Below are 6898 nucleotides of genomic sequence, written 5' to 3' on the forward strand. Positions count from 1 at the left end.
CAATAAAATAAATCAAAGCATAAATTATATGACACAAGATTTTTACGTGGAAAACCCTCAAAGAGGTAAAAACTATGGGACCTAGTCCAGATCAACGATCCACTATGAAGTAGAACGTTACAACCTTCTTCACTCACGCAGGAGTGGATAAACAATAAGAGAATAAAAGAAAAACGAAAAGATTTCACCAATTACGAGGTCGTAGAAGCGCTGAGTATTAAGTGTACAATAGATCACCTCTATGAGCATAACCTCCCTTCCATAAGCTTCCTCTCTCTCTTTCTCTCTCTCTCTCTCTCTCTCTCTCTCTCTCTGTCACACACACACACACACACACCCCTTTGATAGCCCTAAACCCTTTAACAAACCCTTGTAAAGCTTGAGGCAACTCCCTTGCATTACCTATAAAAGCCTTAGACACCCCTATTTATAGTTTAGGCAACTCCCTTTCGCACCTATTGCGAAACCACCTCAAATTTTTGCAGTCCGCACAAGATCTAGACTCAAATCTGCGTAATCTCGACTAGTCGAGCATTGTTCTCAACCAGTCGAGCGGCCTACTCGACTGGTCGAGCACCTCCCTCGACTGGTCGAGCACCACAGGAAAAATAAACCCAAAGTCGCTGGACTTTGAGTCGAACCAGGGCTCAACCGGTCGAGCACCACTCTCGACCGGTCGAGTGAGGCTCACGACCGGTTGAGCCTGGGAGGAAATCCCATCAAAATTTTCCTTTTCCGACCCAAGAGGGATTCACTTTTTTCAAGCCAGCCAGGTTTCTACAAACATCAAACTTGCCCTTGAGTAAAGCTTTGGTCATCATGTCTAACCCATTATCGTCCGTGTGGATTTCTCAAGCTATAACCCCTTCTGTTCCAAAGTATCTTTGATCTAGTGATACCGAATCTCTATGTACTTCGACTTGGAATGCTGACTTGGATTCTAGCTCAAGTGTATAGCACTTTAACTATCGCAATAGACCACGTGCTGCTCCTGCTTCAGGTTAAGTCCTGTAGGAACCTTTTCATCTAAAGCATCTCTTTACATGCCACTGTGACCGCAATGTACTCAACCTCTGTCGTCGATAATGCTACGACCTTCTGTAGCTTGCTCTGCCAAGAGATCGCTCCCCCTGTAAATGTGAACATGAACCCTGATGTAGACTTCCTAGAGTTTATGTCACATGTCATATTTGCATTTGTGTAGCCCTCTAACACAAGTTTTCCATCACCATAGCATAGGCTCAACCTGGATGAGCCTCTTAGATACCGCAATATCCATTTTTCTATTGCCCAATGTTCTTTGTCAGGATTGGAAAGATACTGGCTGACAACACCAACCGCATATGTTATATCTGGGCGCGTACATACTATAACATACATCAAACTTCCTACTGCTGATGCGTAAGGTATCTTCTGCATCTCATCCACCTCTGCCTTCGTCTTCGGACATTGCTTAATCTGAAGTGACCATCCAGTGGAGTACTGACTGGCTTCGCTGCATTCATATTGAACCGTTCTAGGACTTTCTTAATATACCGCTCTCGTGACAGCCAAAGCTTCATGCTGCTTTTGTCACGGGTTATCTCCATCCCTAGGATCTGTTTAACCAGACCCAAGTCTTTCATAGCGAACGACTTGCCCAACTCCTATTTCAGCCTGTCAATCTTTTTGATGTCTTTTCCCATGATGAGCATGTCATCAACGTATAACAGGATAACTAAGAAATCACCATCTGAGAACTTGCGCATGAACATACAGTGGTCCGACTCCATTCTGTCATACCCATGCTTTAACATGAACGAGTCGAACTTCTTGTACCATTGTTGTGGAGCTTGTTTCAACCCATACAAGCTCTTCCTCAGCCTACATACCATATGCTCTTTGCTCTTGACTTTGAACTCCTCTAGTTGGTGCATGTAGATCTCTTCCTCCAGGTCACCATGGTGAAAGGCAGTTTTAACATCTAATTACTCTATCTCTAGATCCATGCTAGCCGCCAACCTAAGCAACACCCATATGGATGTCATCTTCACCACTGGTGAGAATATCTCCTCGAAGTCTATACCTTTCCTCTGACTAAACCCTTTTACCACAAGTCTGGCCTTGAACCTTGTCTGTGAATCCTTCTGCTCAATTTTCTTTCTGAAGATCTGCTTGTTGCTCAAAGCTTTCTTGCCCTTAGGCAATTTCACCATGTCATAGGTGTGGTTCTTATGAAAGGATTCCATCTCATCTTGCATAGCTTTTAACCATTCCCCCTTATGCTCATCGGCTAGGGCCTCAGAATAATCTTTTGTCTCTTCCCCATTAGTCAACATAATATACTTATATGGCGAGTATCTCTTAGATGGCTGTCTGTCCCTAGATGACTTCCTCACTTGTGGCTCAACAGGTGGATCAGGTGGGGGTTGCTCCCCCAGTCCATCTTCTGTAGGAACTCCTTCGTCCTCTACACCTTGTTATACTCCCCTGTCATCAGGCACCACGGGAGGAATAACCGGATCCATGTCCTCTAGCTCACCTGAACTAGGCTGGTTCTTCTTTGGCTTACAAATGTCTTCTATACAATGATCTTCAAAGAAAACCACATCTCTTCTCCTGACGAGCTTCTTCTCGGTCGGATCCCATAATCTGTAATCGAACTTTTCATCACTGTACCCCAAGAACACACACTGCCTGATTTCATGTCGAGCTTGGACCTCTCTTCCTTTAGTACGTGAACGGATGCCCTTCATCCAAACACCCTAAGATGACTGTACGATGGATGCTGTCCACTCCACACCTTCTCAGGCAGTTCTTTATTCAATGGGGCTGATGGTGACATATTTATCAAATACACTGCCGTGTGCATTACTTCTCCCCAGAACGTCTTGGGCAATTTCACATGGGACAACATGCATCTGATTCTCTCAATAATGGTGTGATTCATTCACTCAGCTACACCATTATGCTAGGGGGTCTTGGGTACTTTCTGTTTATGTCGTATACCCATGGACTTACAATACTCATGAAAGTCACCGATGTATTCACAACCATTATCAGTGTGGATGCACTTTAATGATCTACCTGTGTCTCTCTCGACCATCGCATGAAATAATTTAAACATACCAAAGACCTCGTCCTTAGATTTCAAAGCAAAAACCCAAACCCTCCTAGATGCATCATTTATAAAAGTAACAAAATATAATGCCCCACCCAAGCTTTTTGTCCTCATAGGACCACAAACATCAGAATAAATCAAATCTAATGCATGTATTTTATTAACATAAGAAGCAGTTTTAACAAATGAAACTCTATACTGTTTCCTTGATAAACAATCAATACAGATTTTGAGAGTTATACTTATCACGTTTGGAAGGAGCCGCTTCCTTGCTAGTAGTTGAAGCCCTTTTTCACTCATGTGCCTAGACGCTTGTGCCACATGCCAGTAGCTGAATCTTTCGCTACGTTTAACCGACCCTTGCACACACTAACACTTGCCTTGTAAATGGTGCAACACTTCTTTCCTTTGGCTACGATCAATGAACCCTTGATGAGCTTTCAACGCCCACTAGCAAAACGACTTTCATAGCCATCATCATCCAGCCTTCCCGTCGACATCAAGTTGAGGCGAAGGTCTGGGATATGCTTCACATCCTTGAGAACTAATGTGCAGCCTACATCGGTCTTCACACAAATATCACCGACCCCTACGATCTTCGATACGTCAGAATTTTCCATCTTCACGGTCCCATAGTCACCTGACTTATAGCTTGTGAAAAAATCCCTGTGTGAAGTCGCATGAAACGAGGCTCCCGAGTCTATCACCCAGTTGGTGTCCTGACTCGTAGCCGTGAGACAAACATCATGATCTGCTGAAAAAATAAGCATAATGTCGCCATCTGAAGCGCCGCAGTGGAGTCTGATTCATCTTCCTTGTCCTTTCCTTTTCCTTTCTTGTCATTCTTCTTATTACGACATTCATGCTTGTAGTGGCCCTTCTTGCCACAATTCCAGCATTCAACATCCTTTCTGGTACTCGACTTGCCTCTTGATTTATCTCTTGCCTTCCCGCCCTTTCTGTTCTTTCCTCTTCCCCGTTCTTATGTCACAAGAGCCTCTTGCTGAGTAGACCCCTAAGACTTCCTCCTTATCCCCTCATTGAAGAGACAACAAGTTACCTGTTCCATGGACACCTTTCTGTCTGGCGCGGAGTTACTTAGAAACACCACCAATGTCTCCTAACTATCAGGTAATGAACTAAGCAATAGTAAAGCCTGTAATTCATCATTCAGGATCATCTTCATAGCGGAGAGCTGGTTCAATATATTGCTGACTTCATTCACGTGCTCAGCCACAAAACTACCATCTTTAAAATTGAGATTCACAAGTCATCTTATCAGAAAATCTTGTTGCCGGCTGTGTTCCTTTCATACAACCCTTGCAATTTCAGCCATAGGTTAGCGGCTGAGGTCTTCGTAGACACATGGTGGAATAAAGAATCGTCTAACCACTGTCTAATAAAACCTACCACCTTCCAGTCCAATTTCTTCCAATCATCATTTGACATATCCTTTGACTTTGTTGATGTGTCTTGAATTGGAGAATATAAGTTCTTGCAATAAAGCAAGCCCTCTATCTTAGCCTTCCATATGGTCTAGTTAGAACCATTGAGACTGATCATCCTTGATGAGCCACCTTCCATAATTTAAATCGATCCCACTTTATTCAATAAATCAATAGCTCTGATACCACTTTGTTGGGGGCCTTACACAAAACCTTAGGATCTAGCCTCCCAAAAAAACACCAGAATTATAGGATAATAAAACAATGAAATAAATCAAAGCATAAACCACACGATACAAGAGATTTTTACGTGAAAAATCCTCAAAGAGGTAAAAACCATGGGACCTTATCCAGATCAACAATCCACTATGAAGTAGAACGTTATAACCTTCTTCACTCACGCAAAAGTGGATAAACAATAAGAAAATAAAAGAAAAACGAAGAGATCTCACCAATTACGAGGACGTAGAAGTGCTGAGATATCAAGTGCACAATAGATCACCTCTATGAGCATAACCTCCCTTCCACAAGCTTCTTCTCTCTCTTTCTCTCTCTCTCTCTCATGCCTTTGATAGCCCTAAACCCTTTAACAAACCCTTGTAAAGCTTTAGGAAACTTCCTTGCATTACCTAGAAAAGCCCTAGGCACCCCTATTTATAGTTTAGGCAACTCCCTTTCGCACCTCTTGTGAAACCGCTTCAAATTTTCGCAGTCCGCACAAGATCTGGACTCAAATCTACATAACCTCAACTGGTCGAGCAGAGTCCTTGATCGGTCGAGCGGCCCACTCGACTGGTCAAGCACGTCCCTCGACTGGTCGATCACTATGGAAAAAATAAACCTAAAGTTACTAGACTTTGAGTCGAGCCAGGGCTCGACTGGTCGAGCATCACTCTTGATCGGTCGAGTGAGGCTCACGACCGGTCGAGCCCGAGAGGAAATCCCATCAGAAACATGCTACTTGCACTCATGAATGATGCCTTTACCATATTTTGTCATTTCTCCTGTTGTGTTGTATCCTTTACGAGTTTATTGCGAAACTCCTGTTGGGAATGCATTAGAATTCTTTACAGTAGTTTCTGTAACCAAGGTTGACACCAAATCCATGTGACATCCACCTCAGCCATCTGGTTTGCCTATCCGTTTCCAGCCATTGAGCCAAAACTCTATCTGATCCAGCAATCAAAGCAGGCCACATTACATGGAATAATGGAGATGGGGACATTGAAGGCTAACAAAAGCAAATGGGGCTATATTTAAGTCAAATGGGAAGGAACTGAGAAACGACAATGTTGTTATTTTGGAGATATAGATGTTGCAATAAGATAGGTCTCAAGTTCATTTGGTTGGATCAAAAGTTACAGTACATCGAGATGATAACTTCCAACCTATTCTGTGTTGGATCTCTCTCTCTCTCTCTCTCTCTCTCTCTCTCTCTGTTTTTCTTTTTAATGAAAATGCAGGGTGTTTTTCAAAATTTAGATTCAATATTAACCTTACAATCCCTCATTTTTAATAATATCAAATTTTTAGAAGTTAAAGCAATAAATAGTTAGGATTTTACTTGTACAATGCATGCATTTGATATAAATTTTCTAAACTCATCGTTGTTGCTACTTCTACAACGTGGTAGGTCTATCTTTGATCTATCTTAGATGGAAGGAGAGTGAACCCCATAAGCCCACACTAGGTGGATCCCACATGCAAGTGTAGAAGAGATCGAAGGAGTGAAGGAAACCTCTCTCTCTCTCTCTCTCTCTCTCTCTCTCTCTCTCTCTCTCTGAAATACTCTCTTCTGAGATAGGATCTAATTTATAAGGAGTGTAGGATTTCCATCACCTAACAAGTTATTACAACCTCTATATATGAATAAAAACCCGTAACGGCATTATTGCAGATACTTATGATCTAATCTTTCCATTGCTATGGCTATCCATCAAAGTCCTATATCTCATGTTGATAAAGTATTGAACTATCATATCTGGATAATCGTATCATCATTAATTGCCATCAAAATAGTTTTAACAGTTAAAACTAAACCTCAACGGTTGGAAATCCCAATAAAGTAATTTCAAATCTTTCAAGTATTGGGCCTAGTGGAAAAAGCACTTGATAAATCCCTTATTTATTAAATCTCATTACAAACACGTTCCTAAAAAACTAGTTGAACTCTTATTGGCTCATATCAGAATCAATAGACCCTGATAATCTTAATTTACTACTGTGTTGATACCACCTATAGTCATCCTTTCGTCTTCATTTGGGGATTTGAATGGTCATGATCGAAGTCGATTTTTATTGGAAACGCTTTTTTTTTAATCGCGATTTTGGAATAAGATCCGGTTGATCATCT

This window comes from Magnolia sinica, chromosome 16 (genome assembly GCF_029962835.1).
Source record: "Magnolia sinica isolate HGM2019 chromosome 16, MsV1, whole genome shotgun sequence".
NCBI classification, from domain to species: Eukaryota; Viridiplantae; Streptophyta; class Magnoliopsida; order Magnoliales; family Magnoliaceae; genus Magnolia; species Magnolia sinica.